The sequence below is a fragment of the Pseudorasbora parva genome, chromosome 1 (assembly GCF_024679245.1).
Source record: "Pseudorasbora parva isolate DD20220531a chromosome 1, ASM2467924v1, whole genome shotgun sequence".
In the NCBI taxonomy this organism is placed as follows: domain Eukaryota; kingdom Metazoa; phylum Chordata; class Actinopteri; order Cypriniformes; family Gobionidae; genus Pseudorasbora; species Pseudorasbora parva.
Window position 1 is genome coordinate 63,218,388 of NC_090172.1, and position 24,405 is coordinate 63,242,792.

The following is a 24,405-nucleotide window of genomic DNA, read 5'->3' on the forward strand; positions in this document are numbered from 1 at the left end:
CCCAAAAAGCCTCACTTTTGTCCCAATTTACTCTTTCTGATGAAGGCTTCTCATATAACTAGAGGACTTCAGACAGAGCATTAATATCCTTCCCATTACCCACCAACACAGTCACATCATTAATCCCAATTACAATTTGATTTTAATATGCTTCAAAAAAACATTAATGATCTAAAACTTGTTTTAAATGCTGAAAAGACAAAAGTAATGCTTTTTTTCAAATTCAAAATCTAAATTAAATCTGCCTTCAATCATCACTTCTCAGGGTAAGAAGATTGAATGTGTTTCTAAATACAGATATCTCGGTATTTTAATAGATGAATCTCTTTCTTTTACTTCTCATATTCAGCAGCTGGCAAAAAGATTAAAACTTAAACTAGGGTTTTATTTTAGAATCAAATCCTGTCTCTCATTCGAATCTAAAAAGAGGTTAGTTGCTGGTACTTTTATGTCTATTATTGACTATGGTGATGTTTTATATATGCACGCATCATCTCAAAGTTTACATGCACTGGATACTATATACCATGGAGCTTTAAGGTTCATCACTGGTCTTAAAGTCCTCACTCACCACTGTGAACTGTATGAACGTGTTGGATGGTCTTCTCTGTCAACCCGGAGACTTCAACACTGGTATGTTTTTATATATAAGGCTATTTTAGGTCTTCTTCCCTCCTACCTTCTGACCTACATCAGTGTAAAAGATATTGGGACTTACAATCTTCGGTCCCAGGATCTTGTTCTTCTGTCTGTACCAAATGTTAGAACTGAGCTGGGGAAAAAGGCATTTAACTTTGCTGCCCCCTTTGCATGGAACAAGTTACAGAAACATTTGAAACTTAATAAGCTTGTCTCATTGGTTACTTTTAAGAGGATATTAACTGACTTGGAAGCAGCCACATCTGGCTGTAGTTGTTATGCATAATATGCTAAGGATTTGTGGTTGTTGTATCTGCTATTTTAGTTGTCTTATGTTATTGTGTATTCTGTGTTGTATGTATGGTTGTACTGCTGCCTATCTTGGCCAGGACACTCTTGAAAAAGAGATTTTTAATCTCAACGAGTACTTTCCTGGTTAAATAAAGGTTAAAAAAAAAAAAAACCCACCCATAGTGTTTCTTAAAATAGAAAGTAACGGTTTGATAGCAATACTATACAGCAATCCAGACAATGGACAACCTTGCCCTATTCCCCTTTGGACAGAAATTGGTTTACTTAAATTTCCCCCAACTTTTACCATACATGAAATATCACCATAAATGAGTTTATCCAACTTACAAAACCCTCTCCAAAATAAAAAGCTTTAAGCAAATAGAATAAATAACTATGATCTACCCGATCAAAAGCTTTTTGCTGATCGAGGGCAACTAATCCAACTCCTAAATTAAAAACTTTACAAATATCTAGTATGTCTCGTACTAAAAACAAGTTGTCCATTATTGACCTATTAGGTATGCAATAAGTCTGATCTTTATAGACTATTGTATGTATATATTTCTTTAACCTATTAGCAATACATTTTGATAAAATCTTATAATCTTTGGTCAATAAGGAAACAGGCCTCCAATTTTTTAACAAAGACAAATCTCCCTTTTTAGGAAGCAAAGAAAGAACAGCACAACGAGATGTAACAGGCAAAAGTCCATCTTTGTAACAATCACAAAAAAACTCATAGAGATCAGGACCAATAATATTCCAAAAGTGTTTAAAAAACTCTGATGTCAACCCATCAACACCAGGGGAACGTCCCGAGCTGAGCTGTGTTACAGCAGACGAAAGCTCCTCAAAGGATAAAAAAGAGTCCAAAGCAGTCTTTGAATCAGAGTCCAGTTTAGGAAGGCCTTGAAATAACTGTTCAGCACAGTCCGAGTAACAATGTTCTGCAGCATATAAACAGGAATAAAAATCCACTGCATGATGACGCATTTCCTCCACATTTGTGGTGACCCTTCCATCAGGCAGATGGAGGCAAGCCGTTTGTTTATGCTGTGCTACTGAACGGTCCAAGTTAAAGAAAAATGCGCTTTTTGCATCCATCTCTATACTGAGACAAAACGAGACCTAACTAAGGCTCCTTTCACCCTTTCATTTAAAAAGGACCCCAACTCAGTCTTTTTTTGTTGCAAACAATGTGACAAACCAGGATCATGTCTCTCCAATAAATCTTTTTCAATAGAATCTATAGACATTTCAAGATTTTTAATTGCTTTTTTTGTCATATTGGTGGAATTAACAGTGTATTGCTGGCAAAACATTTGTATTTGTTTTTTTCCAACTTCCCACCATTGTCTTAAATTTTTTTTTCCAACATTCCCAAAACACCACAAAATGTTTACAGAATTTAATCAACATCTTGTAATAACTTGCAATAAAAATGCCAGTATGAAGATTTCCTTGAAAACTGTGACAACCCTAATGACATAAAAACCATCCCTTGTGAAAAAAAAGTGCACTTTAGTGTACTTATTACACAGATAATGTACTTATACTAAATACATTTCCCTTTCGAAAGGGAACTCGAGCTGCGTCAGCTGACGCTATGGGGGGAACGCCTCCAGCGTGACCGGTGTCTGAGCTACTATCAAACCACAGCAATCCTATTGACCGGCGACAGCCTATGATGTCATCAAGGTGCGACCAGGAAGTATATAAGGGCGCCTTGCAAACATGACACCAGCATCTTCGTCTTCAGGGACTGTTTTTGTCTGAATGCTTCAAATCAAAGGTAATCCAGATTCATTTATTTTCTGCCTGGGATTAAGAGCATGCACAGTCAAGCTCTTGTGGAGTCATTTGTTCGATTGTGTGTAATGTGAGCGAAGTTTTCAATCCGAGATCGCTCCGTTCTCGTCTAGCGCTCTTCCTGAGGGAAGAGCGTTTTTGCATCTGAGATTAGTGATGTGATCCCCGCTCACGCTGAGGCTGAGCGCGGATGCACGTCACATTCCCTCGGATGGGGTCGCCGATCGCCGCGAGGGGATGTTTCCCTCCGGCGATCTAGCGAATGACGAGACTAATCACGAATGCTCGTAGGGATGGCTGGTGAGAAGGGAAATTAATTTCTCAGCCATCCTGACTGTGTATGCTGAGCCGATGGCTGTTATGAGCGCGCTGCATGCAGGCTGCGGCCGTCATGTGGGCGCATTAAAGGAGAGATCGCTCGTTTAAACGGAACGATCGATTTCTCCCCGGCCATAAAACCGTCGGCTCAGTTGAGCTTTTCCATTCCTTCCTGATCTCCTGACTGAGATCGTGAGGGTATGGAAGAACCCATATTCAGTGTATTCACGGACATCAGCGGTGTTAAATGCTGATGTTTGGAGGATGGGTGTTCTAGCTCCAACCCTGCCATCTGAGCTTCTTTCAACTATGTTTCAAGAAGTTTAGATGGCGGGGCATACACGGCAGCCGGTCAGCCTGGTGCTACTTTTACGCCGTGTCGGTGTTGCAAGTATACTGGGAAGACCTGCTGAGGGATCTCAATCAGGGAAAATACCCTGACCCGCGGCGCAGCTGTGCGCCATATCAGCGATAGCAGGGCCTGAGGGCCAGTGTCACAGAAGCGCGGGTGGTGGTGTCCGAGGACCCGCACACCGCTGAGATCCGGGTCCCAGGCAGGCGGGAGGCGTCACGGTATACGGACCAGTGACGGGGCCTGAGTGCCAACATCGCCTCTCATGCTCCCCGCGGTTAAGGGCGGGGCGCAAAGAGGCGGACTCCCACATAAGAGGAATAGTATCACAACGCTGTTGAATGAAATATCCCTCCCTTAGGTGGGTGAGTTAAGAATTACATCTCATTTACTGCTCTTCTTCATTTTCTCCCCAGGCGCTTCTTACATCCGGCCCTGAGGGGGGCCATGGCGATGATACTCTAGACCCCGCCTGGCTGGGCTGTGAGAAGCGCACCCTCAGGCGGTTGCGCTCCCAAACATGCATACTGTGAGTAAAACTTATGTGTGGATATCGTCGCGCAGGAGGCGAGCTGGTAAGTCCCCCTTGCGAGGGAAACATTTATTATTGATGTTGTGTGAGACTTCATGCTCCCCGCCAAGGGTTTGGGGATCACGGTATTGATGGAGGACACCATAGGGCCCTGTAGTTCCCCTGTCCGGTGGCTAGAACGATTTTTTAGATGCCGTTATGTGGCATGTCTAGAGCTAGCTTTGCTAGGAGAGAATAGCCGCCATTGTATGTACAGCTGTGCGAACAGTTTTTTTGCCTTCTCTCTGTGTGTTGAAGCAGTATTGAGGCAACCGCTCATTCTTGTAGGAATGTGCTGTTGTTTTAGGCGAGTGTGCTCTCCTAGTCAAACAGGAAGCTCTTAGCCACCCCAGGGTAAAGCGGTCAACGTTGCCCCTCGTGGAATTTCATAGACGGGAGGGTGAGTTTAGGCTTACGCACGAACTACAGATTTATGTCTAGCCTCGCAGGGCTTAGACGGAGTATTATTGAGGTTTTTTTGCTTCCCCGAGCCGCGTATAATACTCTTATGTAGGCTGGCCCTCTCCGGGCCACTGCATCGGTTGGCCTAGGCTTTTGCGGGATGGGGGGCATTTCTTTCCAAAGAAGGAAAGTAATTATCGCCCGAGGCCCTCGGTTTGAATATTGCAGGGCATTTTCTTTCGCATCCCTAGTCAGCCTCCTCTTACATTAGAGTCGTCCGGCCAAGGCCCGCCCCCTTCTCTGCGTTTTGGGGTTTTTAGTAATGCAGGTTGGTGTGAAGCAGAATGAACAGCAACTTAGCCAGTGGTCGTGGGGCGGGGTTTGGCGTCCCACGCTTGTACGCAGGTGGGCTATTTTTGCGAAAACCCCGCTTTCCAGAGCTTGTTGTGGCTGCCACCTTCTGGCGGCCCCTGGCCCCATCCTGGAGGATGTTGGGCCGGTGGGTAGCATATTTGTGAATATTTTTTTTTGCCCTCTGCTCTGTGTCTTCTGCTCCACCTTTTAGGGCTCGGGTTGAGCTGCACTCGCAACCTGCGTGCTTCGTAATGGTTCGGTCGGATGCTCCCCTGGAAGCCGAAGCATTGCCATGGCTGACGCCCTTGCGTGAACGGTAGGCCGCTGCATGAAGGAAGAGCGGCCGCCCTGACGCAGGTGACATAAGTTGTACTCCCCTCGCTTTGAGGGTCTAGGTACTTTCTGCTGAGTACACTGCTTTTGGCAATGTGTTTAGGCTATGTCTGTAGGCACTGCCGGTTGGGACTGCGTCATCGCATGGAGGACCCCGTGAGCCTCCGGGATGAAGCCAGCCCCGGGAGGGGCATGGGCTACCAGCTGGCTGTGAGCAGCCAGCTAGGGCAGTCCTGGCAGTGGACTCTGAGCAGGAGGCCTCAGCAGGCCTCCTTGCGGGTGAGTCGCGACATCGGGCCAATGTGCGCCTGGGAGGAATATCCCCGACGATGTCGGCTTCAGCAGTACCTCGTCGACAAGCAGGACCATCATGGCCTCCCTGGGGTGATTCCCCAGGTGGTAACTGGATGTCTAGGTCTTCGTCAGCCAAGCAGACAGCCACTGTCAGCCCGACTTGGAGCGGCCAGCATTCATCCGACCTGCCAGTGAGCATTCGTCGCTGGCATGGCTACAAGCCCAGTTAGTAGGCCTCCCTAGGCCTCCCTGAGGGCCTGCTGGGGTGCAGCAGGCCTTGCCGGGCTTCCCTTGAGGGGGTATTCCTGTGCTTCAGGTGTTAGACGGCAGGTAGTAGGCCTCACCAGGCCTCCCTGAGGGCCTGCTGTGGTAGCAGTAAGCCTCGTCTGGCTTCCCCCAAGGGGTCATTCCTGGGCTTCAGTCACTGGATGATAGGTAGTAGGCCTCGCGGGGCCTCCCTGAGGGCCTGCTGGGATGCAGCAGGCCTCATCTGGCTTCCCCTGAGGGGGTACTCCAGGGAACTAGCGCTGGATAACAGTTCCTGGGTTCCAGTCACCAGATGGCAGGTAGCAGGCCTCACCAGGCCTCCCGGAGGGCCTGCTGGGTTGCAGCAGGCCTCATCTGGCTTCCCCTGAGGGGGTGGTCCAGGGCCTCGGCCACTGGGTGACAGGGATTAGGCCTCGCTAGGCCTCCCGGAGGGTGAGCCCCGGTTCCCGGTTCCTATGACAGTGAGCATGGTTGCTAGCCAGGGCGGCTAGCATGATCTGCTATCAGGTAGCAGGCCTCACCAGGCCTCCCTGAGGTCGTTCCCTGGTCTCAGTGCCGGCTACGAGTAGCCTGGCAAGTAGTAGGCCCTGCGGGGCCTCCCAGGGGGAATGAGTTCCTTGGACGGAGACACATAACTGGCTCAAGCTGACAGCTAGTGGTTCCTGCCATCAGGCTTCGGTCCTAGCCGGCAGCACCTGATGGCGGGCGCATACTCTAGCACGACGAGTTTACACTGCTGCTATGCGGTCCTTACAGGACAGGGACTTGCATAGGTTGCCTACAGCATGGTACCTACCAGGCAGGCTTAAGAGCTCCCCTCTTAGGAGGGTTGTCTGTGAGCTTACGGCCGCCTGGGCCTGGTCAGTTGGTCGTAGGCCCCTCGGGGCCTCCCTGTGAGATCAGCCTGTAGGCCTTCTCAGGCCTCCTGAGCACCCCTGTAATGTATGTGCTCGGTAGATCCTAGGATCGAGCAGCTGACTCCCCTCGCTAGCAAGGGTGGGAAAGCACTACGCTGAGCGCTGTTCTCCAGGATAGCCCGTCTCTGAGTTCCGGCCTGAGGCGGACACTGCCAGTTCGCAGTCCCTCAGCTTGATGCCTCTCCAGAGGCGAGTTTCCAGAGGCTCTGTTGTTAACAGACTGGGCTGGCAGACGGAAGTGTCCCGCATAGTGACGCCAGGTCAAGCCTCCCTGGTGGCATTCGGTGAAGTTCTTCCCGAATAGTGACTGGCTGGGGCGCCCTCGGGTCCCCTAGCCACATTCCCTTAAAGGAACCCCTTCTGTCGAACAGGTTGGTTCCAGGCCTTTGAGCGGCCGGGGTAGGGTACATGAAGGTGCCCCAAGGCCACAGCTCGGGCTATGACCGTAGGGAATGCTGTCACTGACAGCCTAATGTGACCAGAGGGGGAGTGGTTCAGGCATTTCAGTTGAATTTGCTTGTCCTGACAGTTGTCACTGCCAGTAGGCATACACTCCCCTCGGCATGGCGGCGTGGGTATATCGTTCCCCATAGCGTCAGCTGACGCAGCTCGAGTTCCCTTTCGAAAGGGAACGTCCCCGGTTACGACTGTAACCTTAGTTCCCTGAGAACAGGGAACGAGACGCTGCGTCACTTTTGCCATGCCTCGGGGCCTGCCTGCGAACAGTCCCTTCAGACGAAGAAGCTGGTGTCATGTTTGCAAGGCGCCCTTATATACTTCCTGGTCGCACCTTGATGACATCATAGGCTGTCGCCGGTCAATAGGATTGCTGTGGTTTGATAGTAGCTCAGACACCGGTCACGCTGGAGGCGTTCCCCCCATAGCGTCAGCTGACGCAGCGTCTCGTTCCCTGTTCTCAGGGAACTAAGGTTACAGTCGTAACCGGGGACGTTAATTGTGCAATTAAATGCAATGTTTTCGGTGTACTTAACACACATTATATGTAATTGATTTCAAATTTATCACATATTAAGTTGAAATAAAATACAATAAGTTGCAATTAAGAGTGATTTTTTGGAACAACTTAAGTGGTACTTAAATACAACTTTATATGTACTTTCATAATCGCTTCTAGTGTATTAAAATTGTAATTAAAGTGCACTGCTCAATGTACTGACATCCATTCTACTGTCTTAAAAACAAGCAATTAATATGAACTAAAATATACCTTAACGTAATTTACATGTACACTCTAATATAATGAAATACATTCATAATTACATTTTTCAAATAATACAGCTGCAATTTCGTATAATAAACACATCCAAATTTAAATCCTCTACATTTATTGACAAAACGATCTGTAAAACAAATATACAAAAAAAACTTTTTTTTGATGCCCAAGAAAAACCCAAAAAACTATTTACACAAACACAAATTCATTTAGAAAGAGTCTGGAGGACAATGAGGATTATATGCAATTATATGTAATTATATGCATTATTATATATCTCCCTCATTCAAAGGTACCTTAATCTACCCATCACAGAAAATTACCTCACACAACAGATGAATAAATACAAACAAACGGAAAGAAAAGAATCGTTTCATGTACAACACTAAGATTCAAAACTTTGGGTAACGTTTAATTAGTTAACTACTTAATTTAACATGAACCTAGAATGAATAATAATATAAACATTTATTTATCTTAGTTAATGTTAATTTCAACATTTACTAATTAGGGGTGTAACGGCACATGTATTCATACCGAACCGGTTCGGTAAAGGACTTCCGGTACAGTGCACGTGTGTACCGAGCGGTACGAATGCAATCTTTAACAGTTAACAGACGGCTTGTTTAATGAGTGGAACACACTTCAATACAAGTTTTCATAAGAACATATGTATTCTGTCAATTTTATCATTAAATTCAAGTGATGCCATATTGATGCTCTTTAATGTGACATGACAGATCACTGTAAAGACACATCAGTTCAAGCAGCACTGCGGCACGAGTGAATGTGATCACCTTGTCATAGTCAAAGAATAAACATGAATTAACATCAGAAGGTATGTTAAGGATACATTACAACTTACTAAAATGTATAACATTGTGTAATCGTTCAGTGTTTCAACAGCAGAAAGACGTCGATAAAACACGAGAGAGATGAACTCTTTCACTAAATGTATGCATTATATTAGCCTATATATTCATCATATTCTACTTAACCTGAAAACCTGAAAAAAATCTAACCTATAATTAGATTTATAAGTTAATGCAAAAACGGTCTTATGAGAAGTTTACACGTTTGCATACAATGCGAGTGCAAGTAAGGCCTCCCTATATAGTCTACACTATACAGCATTCTTTGTCGTTTGATTAAACAGAAACAACAAGGCAATTATATATTACATTCTGAGTCAAATTATAATCTTTGTGTGCCCTTTGTTAGAGTTAAGCTTGGTGAAACATCCTTCAGATATGTCGCAGCTTCAGATTGGAATTTGCTCCAGACTGAGTTGAAGCTAAAAGATCTGGTGACATTTAGTCATTTTAAAATTTTACTACATCATTTTGAGAGTAAATTAATGGTGTGTAATTGTTTTTGACTGGTTGTATGTTTTATGTTTTTTATGTGACTTTTTATGTATAACTGTACATGCAAACACAGCTGGCTATCTTGGCCAGGACAGGACATGTTAATCTCAGTGAGTTTTTCTCCTGGTTAAATAAAGGTAATAATAATAATAATTAGTAGAGATATTTTTTATATTATATTTTTAATTCTTTAAGAAACCTTTAGATTAGGATAATTACAATTTGTTCAGTAAACCAATAAAAAAAAAAGAAGCATTTTTATATTTAGTGTTCCTCCCCGAACTGTCAGCTTTGTGTACTGTTACACCCCTATTATTAATGCAATCTTAAATGTTAATTATTTAATGCATTGTTAACTTGCATGAACAATGACTATAAATTTAATTAACTAGCTTTGAACTATAATTTATTAAGCAAGGTCAACAACTATTAATAAACACTGTAAAAAATTAAATAAAAAAAAGAAATAAAAAGAAATCACTGTTAGATCATGTTGGTCAATACATTAAATAACGTTAACAAATTAGATCTTATTGTAAAGTGTTACTGAACTTATAAGCTCTTAAACCTTTACTAGCACCAAAATTAGGACCAAAAGGTTTATTCTAAAATCTTATTCCAGCATTAGTGAATGAAAAAAAAAAAAAAAAAAAAAAACTGAAGAACTCCAAAGGCACACAAAATTGTTTGTCACCAACTATTTTCTAGCTGTTTATGTCCCAGAAGCTCTCCATCAGTAGGAAACTGGTGCACCATCTCTCCGCAGTAGATGTGAATGGACATGTTCCAAAGAGGCAGGAAAGAAAAAAAATATATACCTTGAGGAAAGAAAAAGAAAACGCAAAGAAAAAACTTGTTTATAAAACAGATCCATTATTATAATTGGCTCAATTAAATTAAAACGATAGATGTACAGTTGTGCTCCAAAGTTTATATTCACACAGCAGTATCTGTATGAAAAAAAGAAGAAAAAAAAAGAAATAGCCATAAGAGGGATCATAAAAATGAGCATGTTGTCTCTTTTTTATCTAGTCCTGCCCTGATGAAGCAGTTTATTCTGCACGGTGTGTGTACGCTTTTGACCACAACTGCATCCCCTATGTGATGAATTACCTCAGTCGTCAGGGTAGAGTGATTGGAGAGGTTCCTTCACGTATCCCACTGAGCACATCATCTTCACTGACACTGGACTTTAAAAATAGAGAACATTTTAATAATGGTTTTTATTCCTACTTTACAGGGAATTAAACATAACTTAAATATAGATAAATAACCCAAGACCAATGTAAATTGAGAAAAGTATTCTTGTATTTTTCCTCATCTTGCCTTGCAAGTTTCAGCTTACCTCGCCCATCTCCATGAAGGATGTTCCTGCATTTACCACGCCTGGCACAGCAATGCTGCGGCTCCATTCCTTTGGGTGTGTGGCCTGTAAAATATATAATGATTAGGGGATCTGTAAATGCACAAGTGGGAATGTATTACTTACAAATGGACAAGATGCAAAGCATTTGAAAGCTAAAGACTTGATAGTTATGTTTTAGCTTGTGTCATGGCTGGGCATAAATTCATAATTAACATTAACTGGACCTCATCAGGATGGCTCCGTGATTCCACACAGCTTGCACTGGATCTCCAATAACACATCTGTATTGATCCTACAAAATAAAAAAATAAAATAAGCACAAAATATTAAAAACACAAATAGTACTTACATCTTACTCTCCAAATGCAAAAAGAAAAGAACATATTAAAATCATTATTTCATTACTGGTTGTTGTTATACGTTAAGTTAATATATGGAATAAATGTATATAACGTTAAATGTCTTCTGTCCATTTAAAAAGTAGGAGATCGATTAAAATATTGTATTTACAGCAGGCAAATTCATTGAACATGCCCACACCGGCGATCACATTCCGATTTAAGAAATTAGTATAATACAATCTTAGATACATAGGAAACATGATTAATGTTAATTCACCTCCCGAGTCCATAGTGCGTCTATCCTATCTGCGATTAAACTAAATAACTACTACACTGTAATAGAGAGCTACCATATTACGGTGAAAATGTAAAATCAAGAGAGCTTATATCAAGATATACTTACTTGACTCGTTATTTGTAGCATATAACGTCTCATCTGTAATGATCCAAACGGTTCGCTCCTCTGTTGTCTGTTCTCTTCAGCTTCATTTTCCTCACGCATCGCGATGACGCAATCATGGCGAACCGCGCATTTTTCAAAATCATGACGTAGTATTTTTGGCGCATGCGCATTGAAATATTAAGTATAAATATAAAATAAGATATTGCGTGCATTAAATGTTGATTATAAATCACTTATTAATTATCCATTTCTGTTCAGGTTGTTCTAACACACTGTGTAGTTGGACTGTATTTCAGAGAACTTGACTCATTCACCTAACTAAAAGTCAATCATGTTTAGAGTCTGATTAAAATGAAATAGCCTATTTTAACTGAATTTTAATGCAAATTAATTTGGTTTAGATTTGTTCAACTTTTTCTTGCAATTAATGCAATTAAATGTGTGTTTAATCGCCATACAACAACATAATATTGAAAGTAGGTTATCCTGTACACAGATGTAAAGTAGCCTACAGTACATTAGGCAACTCCTCTCATAAAGATTGACAATGTCAAATTATGTAGAAAACTGACACTTGTAGTTGAGTTCATAGGAGCTAGTTATAACATTTCAACAGTATGTTGTACTGGAGTGTAAGCGAGTGAAATTTTGAAGAAAAATACATTAACCAATGTAAATTTGGACAACTAATTAAAAAAAAAAAAATCATTTATTTTCCATGTGCTTTGTCATTAGTAAAATAGTTATGAAACAAACTCATAATTAAAATGGTTTAAGTAAATTTAGGTGTAGACATTACAAGGTGCATTTTTAAAAAGTGCACTTAAGTGTGTTTATAAATATTGTCATGAAAGTGTACTTTCTTTAAGTGAAAATTAATTATATATTATTACAAAGCGCACTTATTAAAAGTGCACTAAAGTGTGTTTATAAATATTGTCATACAAGTGTACTTTCTTTAAGTGAAAATTAATTATATATTATTACAAAGCGCACTTATTAAAAGTGCACTAAAGTGTGTTTATAAATATTGTCATGAAAGTGTACTTTTTTAAAGTACAAATTAATTATATATTATTACAAACAAGCGGCAACCTCCCGCGATCTCTCTTGAAGCCAATATGGAAGTAATGTAAACTGTAATTCCTTAACTGGCCACTAGAGGCAGGCTCCAGAAGGGAGCAGAATCTCATTGAGCCCCATGTTAAAATTCTCAACTTTAAAGCAGAAAAAAACATGTTTACAGCCTGGTACAAATTGTGGTTTTGGCTTATAAGGCTAATTTTGATCTTCATGACAACTCTGAGGGGGGTGAATTTTTTTATAACTCATTCGTTTACATTATATAAAGCCTTAAGGTTCTGCATAATTAAGGGCGTGGTTACAAGTGGATAGCCATTTATCCGCCGTCTATAGTTATTGCGTCACCTCAGCTCCGCGCACATCCCGCCTTTTTGCCCATTTTCTGTTATCCGGGAGTGACACACGATGACTCGCTCACAAGATGGCAACGCCCAGCTCGCCCATACTTTAAGCTTCAGAACGGCTTATCAGAATCCTATGGGTGACGTCACGGACACTACGTCCATATTTTTTTACAGTCTATGATTACAAAGCGCACTTATTATAAGTGTACTAAAGTGTGTTTATAAATATCGTCATGAAAGTGTACTTTGTTAAAGTACAAATTAATTAGATATTATTATAAAGTGCACTAATTAAAAGTGCACTAAAGTGTGTTTATAAATATCGTCATGAAAGTGTACTTTTTAAAAATACAAATTAATTAGATATTATTACAAAGTGAATTTTAAAAAAGTGTACTTAAGTGTGTTTAGAAATATTGTCATTAAAGTGTATTCTCTTTAAGTACACTTAAGTGGCACTTAATTTTAATTATATCATATTATCTACAAGTGCAGTTTTTAAAAAATATACTTTAAATATATTAAGTACACAAAAAATACACTTTCAATACAATTAAGCACACTTCTTTTTCACAAGGGATGTGATGGTCTGAAAACCCCACTGGTAAAATTGAGCACTCATTGACTCGATTACTAAGACATTTAGATATATAAATTCTGTCCAACTGGGCAGCACTCACTCTATTCTCAGATACTTTTACCCAAGTGTATTGCCTAGCAGTACTATTTTTTACTCTCCACATATCTAAAAGTTCGGTTTCTTTTACTAATTTAGACAAGTAAACAGAAGATTGCATATGAGGTTCCTCAGAAGTTCGATCCTTAATAAAATTTTCTATGCAATTCCAATCTCCTCCAATTATCACATTATAATTATTATTGTGACACTATATTTAAAATCGTAAAAAAACGTCATCCTCTCATGCCCTACATTTGGTACATAGACATTTATGAAACAAAACAGAAAACCTTCAATTTCCACCTTCACTAGAACAAGACGACCTTTTATAACTTCTTCAGAGCTTAAAATATTAACTCTAGTTTCTGGGGAGAAAAGAATGGCCACAACTGCACTATAGTTTGTCCCATGACTAAGGATCTGTTGCCCCTTCTAAACACATTTTCCAATCAGTTTCATTTTCTGCATCACTGTGAGTTTCTTGAAGCAACACAACATTACATTTTTTTAGCTGTATACTTTCTAATAACAAATCTCGTTTATGTCTATCCATCCCTCCCACCATTAACATTAATGGAGCCCACCCTTAAAATATCCATATATATATATATTTAAGAAGAGGAGTGACAGACATAACAGAAAAGGAAAAAAAGAAAGATAACCCATGTGATGTATTTCTGATCAGTTATTCAAAAACCTTTTTTCCCTCCTTTCTTAACCTTCCTTATCGCTGTAAGATGCTTCTTCAACCGAAAACGCTTCTTTTCACTCAAAATATCAAACCCAACTGCTTTCTGGAGAACTGTAACAGACCTAACAAACTTCTCAATGTCTGGGAAAAAATCTTTAACATTCACCTGTTTACCAAAATTATCATCCAAAAAAGATTTATTTCTTCAAGGGTATACAATGACAGTTCCCTTTGAAAATCTCCATGTACACTATCAATGTCAATAGAATCTGTTTCATCATTCATGTCATCAATAGTATCATTGTTTGTACAGTTTAGTGACCCACTCAGATTAATCTCATCAGATTCCTCAACATTAAAGTCACTTTGCTCAACGCTGCTGTTATCTACATGAACAGTATGTACAGCTGTGACCTTCTCCGCATCACCCCTGCGAGAGACGTCAGTCACTGCACTCAGCTGACTGTACCAGCACCGCAGGCTCTGATTCAGAGACACTCGCTGCCGTGTCAGTGTCTAATCGAACTTCAGAAGAACCTGCGATTTGCTTACCAACAATATTTTCTGAGGTGATCATAGCATCAACCTCGCCCTCTGAAACATGCTTCACTGCTCCTGGCTCCTTATGTGGACAAGCAATGCGCTTATGCCCTATGTCACCACAATCAAAACATCGCAAACTACCAGTAGTCGCATAAGTGAAGTTAATAAACGTAATTTCGGGAGGAGTACGCCCATCTAATCTTTCAATTAATACCAAGGTATAAAACCAGCAGCTTACCTCTTCCCCTTTTTGGTTCCTGAAGCATCCCTCCTCCTCCCCTGCTCCTCCTTTTGTACACCACATTGGTGGTGGTTGAGGAGAGATCCCTGACATGAGTGTAAAGCGCTTTGGGTGTACAGTAGTACATATGAAAGCGCTATATAAATGACTCATTCATTCATTATTTTATTCATTCAATTTGCCTGTTATAGGGGGGCAATCGGAGCTCGGGTAGAATATCCTCTCCGAGCCCCTCTATAGCAGACAGCAAGCCAAATCTGTTTACCACTTTCACTAAGATTATATGGGCACACAAACTCGTGAAACCATATATGACCGTCCTTCGTGCTTAACACGAAAAGAAACATCCAACGTATTTTCTGGAGAATCCAAAAACATATATACTTGTCGTCTAAGACTGAACATGTTTTAGAGACGGATGTTTACAACCTACGGAGATCGTTCTGAACTCACTAGCAAACTTACCGAATCTCAATAATTCACGTTCCAACGCCTCATTAGAAATAAAAGGCCGAACATTTGAAATTATAATTTTGCTAGACGGTGCATAAAGTGGAGTAACTTGCACAAGATTCTCACGTATGACAATGCCATTTTCAATCAACCTACTAGCCATATTTTTTTCTTACCTCTACCCCTACCTCATCTCCCACTGCCACAAGAACGCCCTCCACCTTAACTCCATCGTCAGGTACACACCGCACGCCATGCTGTAAAGATAGAGATGGCGTCTCAAGAGATGCCATCCTATCGCACAAACTTTGCACTCAAAGGAAACGCTTACTGAAAACTGTCAGAACATGCAAACGAAATTAAAAAAGAGGGTGAGGAAAATGAAAGAAAAAAGAAAGAAAAAGAAAAAAGGGGTAGAGAAAAACAGAAAAAAGGAAAGGGGAAAAAAGAAAAAGAAAGAGAAAGAAGAAAAAAAGTAAAAAAGTTTTGCAGTTCAAATCCCACTCAACGCCACTCTCACCCTAAACACTCCCAACACGCAGAGAGAGAGAGAGAGAGAGAGAGAGAGAGAGAGAGAGAGAGAGAGAGAGAGAGAGAGAGAGAGAGAGAGAGAGAGAGAGAGAGAGAGAGAGAGAGAGAGAGAGAGAGAGAGAGAGAGAGAGAGAGAGAGAGAGAGAGAGAGAGAGAGAGAGAGAGAGAGAGAGAGAGAGAGAGAGAGGTGTGTAGGGGAGGGACATGGCGATTTGGCCCTGACTGTGTTCTGAATAAAAGGATAAAGAATCAGACCATCAGCCCAAAGTTCTTCAGAATAACTGCCGGTTATTACAATATTTTCTTTGCATAAGTGCTGTGTGTGCCTCAAACACTTTGACCTCATTTGGTTTTGACTTCTGAAGCTCGTTCTGTTCCAGTGAAGAATCAGCGCTGTGAAACATTAATCACATTAATATTAGTGTTTGCTGCATTATGCTGTATATATTTATATATTAGTATATAACACATACATGTGAGTTACTGTACAAAGTGATTTTTTTATTTTTTTATTTACCACAATATAATAGTCATTAAAGTGTAAAATGTGCACAATTTAATCTTATTTATACTAATTTAATAGTGGCTTTCATGTAAGGGGTTCAAACTATGTTGCTTTCGTTGAGTATCAGAGAATCCGAAAGTGAATCAGTGAATCCATCAGTGAATCCATCAGAGAATCCATCAGTGAATCAGTGAATCCATCAGTGAATCCATCAGAGAATCCATCAGTGAATCCATCAGAGAATCCATCAGAGAATCCATCAGAGAATCCATCAGAGAATCCATCAGTGAATCAGTGAATCCATCAGAAAATCAGTGAATCCATCAGAGAATCCATCAGTGAATCCATCAGAGAATCCATCAGTGAATGCATCAGAGAATCCATCAGAGAATCCATCAGTGAATCCATCAGTGAATCCATCAGAGAATCCATCAGTGAATCCATCAGTGAATCAGTGAACGCATCAGTGAATCCATCAGAGAATCCATCAGTGAATCCAGCAGTGAATCAGTGAATCCATCAGTGAATCCATCAGTGAATCCATCAGTGAATCAGTAAATCCAGCAGTGAATCCATCAGTGAATCAGTGATTCCATCAGTTAATCAGTGAATCCATCAGAGAATCCATCAGTGAATCAGTGAACGCATCAGTGAATCCATCAGAGAATCCATCAGTGAATCAGTGAATCCAGCAGTGAATCAGTGAATCCAGCAGTGAATCCAGCAGTGAATCCATCAGTGAATCAGTGAATCCATCAGTGAATCAGTGATCCATCAGTTAATCAGTGAATCCATCAGAGAATCCATCAGTGAATCCATCAGATAATCTATCAGTGAATCCATCAGAGAATCCATCAGTGAATCCATCAATGCATCCATCAGTGAATCAGTGAATCCATCAGTGAATCAGTGAATTCATCAGTGAATCAGTGAATTCATCAGTGAATCCATCAGAGAATCCATCAGAGAATCAGTGAATTCATCAGTGAATCAGTGAATTCATCAGAGAATCCATCAGAGAATCCATCAGAGAATCCATCAGAGAATCAGTGAATTCATCAGTGAATCAGTGAATCCATCAGAGAATTCATCAGAGAATCCATCAGAGAATCCATCAGAGAATCAGTGAATTCATCAGTGAATCAGTGAATTCATCAGTGAATCAGTGAATTCATCAGTGAATCCATCAGAGAATCCATCAGAGAATCAGTGAATTCATCAGTGAATTCATCAGTGAATTCATCAGTGAATCAGTGAATTCATCAGTGAATCCATCAGAGAATCCATCAGAGAATCAGTGAATTCATCAGTGAATCAGTGAATTCATCAGAGAATCCATCAGAGAATCCATCAGAGAATCAGTGAATTCATCAGTGAATCAGTGAATTCATCAGAGAATCCATCAGAGAATCCATCAGTGAATCAGTGAATTCATCAGTGAATCAGTGAATTCATCAGAGAATCCATCAGAGAATCCATCAGTGAATCAGTGAACACATCAGTGAACGCATCAGTGAATCCATCAGAGAATCCATCAGTGAATCAGTGAATCCAGCAGTGAATCCATCAGTGAATCACATTAATATTAGTATTCGCTGCATTATGCTGTATATATTTATATATTAGTATATAACACATACATGTGAGTTACTGTACAAAGTTATTTTTTTATTTTTTATTTACCACAATATAATATTCATTAAAGTGTGAAATGTGCACAATTTAATCTTATTTATACTAATTTAATATTGGCTTTCATGTAAGGGGTTCAAACTATGTTGCTTTCGTTGAGTATCAGAGAATCCATCAGTGAATCAGTGAATCCATCAGTGAATCCATCAGAGAATCCATCAGTGAATCAGTGAATCCATCAGTGAATCCATCAGAGAATCCATCAGTGAATCAGTGAATCCATCAGAGAATCCATCAGTGAATCCATCAGTGAATCCATCAGTGAATCCATCAGAGAATCCATCAGTGAATCAGTGAATCCATCAGTGAATCCATCAGTTAATCAGTGAATCCATCAGATAATCCATCAGTGAATCCATCAGTGAATCAGTGAATCCATCAGAGAATACATCAGTGAATCAGTGAATCCATCAGAGAATCCATCAGTGAATCCATTAGAGAATCCATCAGTGAATCCATCAGTGAACCCATCAGTGAATCCATCAGTGAATCCATCAGAGAATCCATCAGTGAATCCATCAGTGAATCCATCAGTGAATCCATCAGTGAACCCATCAGTGAATCCGTCAGTGAATCCATCAGAGAATCAGTGAACCCATCAGTGAATCCATCAGAGAATCCATCAGTGAATCAGTGAATCCAGCAGTGAATCAGTGAATCCATCAGTGAATCCATCAGTGAATCCAGCAGTGAATCCATCAGAGAATCCATCAGTGAATCAGTGAATCCATCAGTGAATCCATCAGTTAATCAGTGAATCCATCAGAGAATCCATCAGTGAATCCATCAGAGAATCCATCAGTGAATCCATCAGTGAATCCATCAGAGAATCCATCAGTGAATCCATCAATTAATCCATCAGTTAATCCATCAGTGAATCCATCAGAAAATCCATCAGAGAATCAGTCAGTGAATCCATCAGTGAATCCATCAGTGAAACAGTCAGAGAATCCATCAGTGAATCAGTGAATCCATCAATTAATCCATCAGTGAATCCATCAGTGAATCCATCAGAGAATCCATCAGTGAATCCATCAGTGAATCCATCAGAGAATCAGTCAGAGAATCCATCAGTGAATCCATCAGTGAATCCATCAGAGAATCCATCAGAGAATCCATCAGTGAATCCATCAGAGAATCCATCAGTGAATCCATCAGTGAATCCATCAGTGAATCCATCAATTAATCCATCAGTTAATCCATCAGTGAATCCATCAGAAAATCCATCAGAGAATCAGTCAGTGAATCCATCAGTGAATCCATCAGTGAATCAGTCAGAGAATCCATCAGTGAATCAGTGAATCCATCAATTAATCCATCAGTGAATCCATCAGTGAATCCATCAGTGAATCCATCAGAGAATCCATCAGTGAATCCATCAGTGAATCCATCAGAGAATCAGTCAGAGAATCCATCAGTGAATCCATCAGTGAATCCATCAGAGAATCCATCAGAGAATCCATCAGTGAATCCATCAGAGAATCCATCAGTGAATCCATCAGTGAATCCATCAGAGAATCAGTCAGAGAATCCATCAGTGAATCCATCAGTGAATCCATCAGTGAATCCATCAGTGAATCCATCAGTGAATACATCAGTGAATCCATCAGTGAATCCATCAGAGAATCAGTGAATCCATCAGTGAATCCATCAGAGAATCCATCAGAGAATCAGTGAATCCATCAGTGAATCCATCAGTGAATCAGTGAATCCATCAGTGAATCCATTAGTGAATCAGTGAATCCATCAGAGAATCCATCAGTGAATCCATCAGTGAATCCATCATTGAATCATTGAATCATGACATGTTTGAGTGTGTGATTGACATTGTGTTGAATGAATGGAAATGATTCATATCTGTGTTTCTTCTGCTTTCAGTGCTGATGGCCCTCGTTCAGTCTGGACTCACTCAAGGTACTGTACATCACTGCAGTATTTTTTAACCAATATGAATTTTGTTATAGTATTTTATTTGTCTTCATGGATACACTTTAGGATCCCATATTTGTCTCTTTGCCGATGTTTTATGTCCATGTTTTGCATATTTCACAGAATCATCTGACTGTATTTCCTTCTGCTGCAAATTATTACAGAAATCTGCTATTTATTCAATCAAACTTTTGAAAAGATCTTAATTTCAAGAGATTATAATCTACTGTATGAAACAGAAATGAGTTCTGCCCAGTGTCATTAAGATCTTGTGCACCAATGCTTCCAGAGAAAAGAGCTTGAGAACAGACAGCAGGAAGTTAGTAAGTTCCCCATAGAGTGTGTATGACGTCACATTAAAGGCCAGCCGGCAGTTCACATCACACGGGTTACCTCAATAAACACCCAATAGGATTTCTCAAATCTTGTATAAAAAACATTGAATTCATTGGCCAGTTTAGCAGATGGAGTGACTTGTTGTTTTTTTATTTTTATAGCCTGTCAAGTTTTTAGCGACCTCCAAGCTGAAGAAGAGTCATTAATGCCAAATTGTTCCTCCATATTCACTTTATAGGCACTTTTTGCTTTCCTAATAGCTTTATTTAACTTTTGTCTGGCCAGCCTGTATTTATCTCCATGTCCTTCTCTGTAGGCCTGTTCTTTGGTTTCCCTGAGCAGCCTGAGGGATTTTGTGAACCAGGGTTTGTTGTTGTTGTTATGATTCACCACAGTTTTGGTGGGAATACAAGCTTGCTCACAGAATGTAATGTATGAACACACAGTGTCAGTATATGAGTCCAAAGAGTCACAAGAAGCACGCATGGATTCCCAATCAGTGGTATCTACACAGACTTGTTACATCCCAATTGCCTCTGTCATCCATCTTTTAGATGTATACTGTACCGCCCTTGCTAGTTTTAGTTTTTGTTTGTAGATGGGGACCATCTGAATTAAACCATGATCTGAGTTCCCAAGAGGGGCACGGAGAAGTGAACGATAAATGATCCAGTATATTTCCTCCCCGAGTCGGACAACTAACTAGCTGTTTATATTTGGGCAGATCATGTTTCAAATGACATGCATTAAAGTCACCCATAACAAGTAGTACAGAGTCAAGGTGCTTATCCTCAATGTTTATAATCAGCTCCGTTAGAACGTACTGCGCTTCCCGTGTGTTAACTCCAGGTGGAATATACACACAACCAAATATAACAGAGGCAAACTCTCTAGGGGCATAAAATGGCCTGCAGTCTATAGCCAGGAACTCCAACAAGGGGCAACGATGTTTGTATTTTGTATAATACTGAAACGTCAGTGCACCAATTTAAATTAATATAACAGCACAGACCTCCGCCTGATGTCTTCCCAATTCGTCCTTTGTAGCGGTCGGCTCTGATTAAAGGGGGGTGAAACACTCAGTTTCAGTCAATCTCGTGTCAATCTTGAGTACCTATAGAGTAGTATTGTATCCTTCATATCTCCGAAAAGTCTTTAGTACTATTATATTTATAAAAGAAATATAGGCTGTACAGAGTCTTTCCGAAAAAAAACGAGCGGATGGAGGCGTATCGTGTGGGCGGAGTTAAAGAATGACGATCGCAAACAAAGCGGTGACGTCCTCAACCGTGGAGAAACCCATGGCTATCTCAGCTAATACAGATAATGATCCAGAATCAAATCTGAGGCAGAAATAAATTGAACAGGAGAAACGGCAACATCAGGACGTCCGTCTCTGTGGTATGTACTGCATTTAGTGGCCTGTCAACATTTGTGTGTGTTTACTCGCAGTTTATGAGGACATGATTCAGTTTATGGACTATTGTATGTGACTGGACCTTAGAAGTAGCAAGCAAAACGGTTTTGCACGTCAGACTAGTGTAACGTTATACAGAGAACAGCAATGGAGTAACCGTTAGCACATCTGAATGACGAAGCACGCGATCGTGTCGTTTACTGATGTTTACTCACGCGACGATAGCCAACAGCATAGACATTTTAAGCAGTTTTACTCACCGGCTGCTTCCAAAGCAGGACCGAACCTTTATCGCTGGGACCGCTCTGTCAAAAACACACTTCTTTGGTATGATTTGGTGAAGTCCTGTGACAGCAGTGGCGCGGAAATCCACTTTGAGACGCGACTGAAGCGATGCTGTGAAGCTTCCCGTCATTTCTGCGTTCAAATCGGTTCAAATGCAGCGCTGCCTTCCCGGAATGCTGTGCTGAAGCGTTGAAGTCGCTCGACGTCACCCATAGGAATAAAGTGGAAAGCGGCGGGCGACTTAAGTGTTCACGGACGAGTGTTTACGGGCGTGCATTTCGTCTCTCGCTCTAGTCACACGCGCGCACCCTACCGGGAGAAGAGCCCGTACGGCCCATACAAGGACGTTCTGTTCTATTAACGTCAAGTCGAGCCATACTCGAAAAAAACTCTCCAGGCCAGCTGGAATCCACCCGGTGCTCCCGATGATCAGTCCGGTTCTGCTTACATTTGTCCGTCAAGATCATTTTCAACTTTTATGGATTTTGAAGCCTAAATGCAGTCGCCAGAAGTAAAAAGCAAAAGGTCGTCTATAAACAATTTACAGCACAGTCGCTCGTCTTCAACATCACCATCACTAAGTTTATGACAAGTCTTCAGCTTGAGTTCACCACAGACCTTATTTCAGTCATTTACTCAAAACCCCATTAAAAAAAACATCGACTTCATTATGAGGGAACCAGAAGTGTTAAAATCCTACAGATGGAGGGTTGGTCCAAGATGACGAGCTGTGCAGACGTCTTATTCTGAGCTTCGAGACTCTGACTGAGTACTAATGATTTAAACTAACCATTAAAACTATTTCATCGATAAACGAAGGAGTGAAATGTTGATCTTGCATCCGTAAGTTCATTCGCCTAAATAAATGGACTTAAGTTGGTTCAAATTTGTGAAACAGCAAGTAGCTTACGTACTGCTCGTTGATAGCCAAAGTTGTGCTAAACAAGAACACGTGCGTTGTAAACCAAAGCTTTGCAAACAGATAGGACACGTGAGAAGATGTCAAAGAGAGATTCCAAGAAGGTGAGAAAAGAAGGCTTGACAATGGATTTAGTTGACGAAAATTCATTCTCTGGCTTATGTACAGCTCTTCATGATACTCCCACAAAGAGCCCAAATCCCAAGAAGGTCTGCTCCAAAGAAAAGGAAACCGTTTCAAATGCTGACATCCTAAAAGCCATTAATGGCTTAAACGACCGCTTTTTGAAATTTGAAGAAATGGTCATGAAAAATACTGCCGATATTGCTAGTGTGCAAGAAAGTGTGAAAGGACTGGAAATCCAGTGTAAAGGCACTGAGGACACAGTAAAGAAGATGAGTGACCAGGTGACAATCCTGCGGGAGAAACAAGAAGAGTCTGAACGGTACAGTAGGAGATGCAATCTTCGCCTTTTGAATCTTCCAGAAAACAGTAACGAGGATGTGAGGAAACAGGTTCTGGAGATTATTGCAGAAATCATTCCAGAGGAAAAAAGCAAGTCGGACGCCCGAGAGAGGATAAAAGCACACGACCCGTTATCATTCAGTTCAGCATGCGCACCTTCAGATTCAATCTATGGAGAGCTTCCCTCAACGCTGATGTCATGAAGAGAAGGAACCTTCGGATGACTGAGGACTTAACCCAGCAGGAGAGACAATGCAGAAACAAACTGTGGCCTCTTGTGAAGCAAGCGCGTTCTGATGGAAAGAAAACGAAATGGCAGGGTCCTGCTGTCATCATTAGCGGTGTGAGACACACAGCTTAACCGGTTAAAATGACTAACGTAGGCTACAATTTTTCAAGGTAGTGCCACTCATTCCTGATGGGTTAATTTGCTCTCTTTGTTTACAATTATAAGAGCAATATGTTCACTCTAATAAATATAAAAAATAAAAAAAAGTTTTACAAATTAGTTACTTAAAGTACTCATGTTTAGAGCTTTCTACTTAGCGGTAAGCTAATCTCTGAAATTTTCTATCTCAGGGTGTTTTTCTTTTCTCTTTCTTTCTTAGTTCTTATAACTAACAGCCATCTAGCTCTTTTTTTCTTCTTTCATTGTGACCGACTTCCATTTTAGTTCTGATTTGATTTTTTTTCAAGAGACTCATGCGGTGGTCAATGATATGAGGTTTTTGGAAAGCACAGTGGGGTGATGTCTGTTATTTCTGTCATGCCTCTCAACAATCTGCAGTTGTTGCTATTCTACTTAATAACTTTAAAGGAGATATAATTGAATCAGTGACATCAAATGAGGGTAGATGGATAATCTTGGTTTTCAAATTAAACAATTCCTTCTTTATAGTTTGCAATTTATATAACTATAACAATACAGCTCAAGCAAAAATAATGTTTTTACAACTTTGTATGAAACTTGAAGCCTTTAAAAACAAAAATAAGAATGCACACTTGATTATTGGAGGCGATTTTAATGATGC

At 40.7% G+C, this 24,405-nt stretch overlaps 1 protein-coding gene and 1 long non-coding RNA gene across 2 annotated transcripts in view; one reads left to right on the top strand and one right to left on the bottom strand.

Moving 5' to 3' along the window:
* Positions 1 to 24,405, top strand: part of LOC137082063 (Fc receptor-like protein 5) — a 95,878-nt gene that overhangs the window by 50,390 nt on the left and 21,083 nt on the right. The window lies entirely within an intron of this gene.
* On the bottom strand, positions 9,873 to 10,644 carry LOC137080288 (uncharacterized). Its single transcript, XR_010906153.1, has 3 exons — positions 10,497 to 10,644; positions 10,265 to 10,341; positions 9,873 to 9,969 (listed from the first exon to the last, which is right to left on the bottom strand). It is a non-coding gene; the product is annotated as an uncharacterized lncRNA (long non-coding RNA).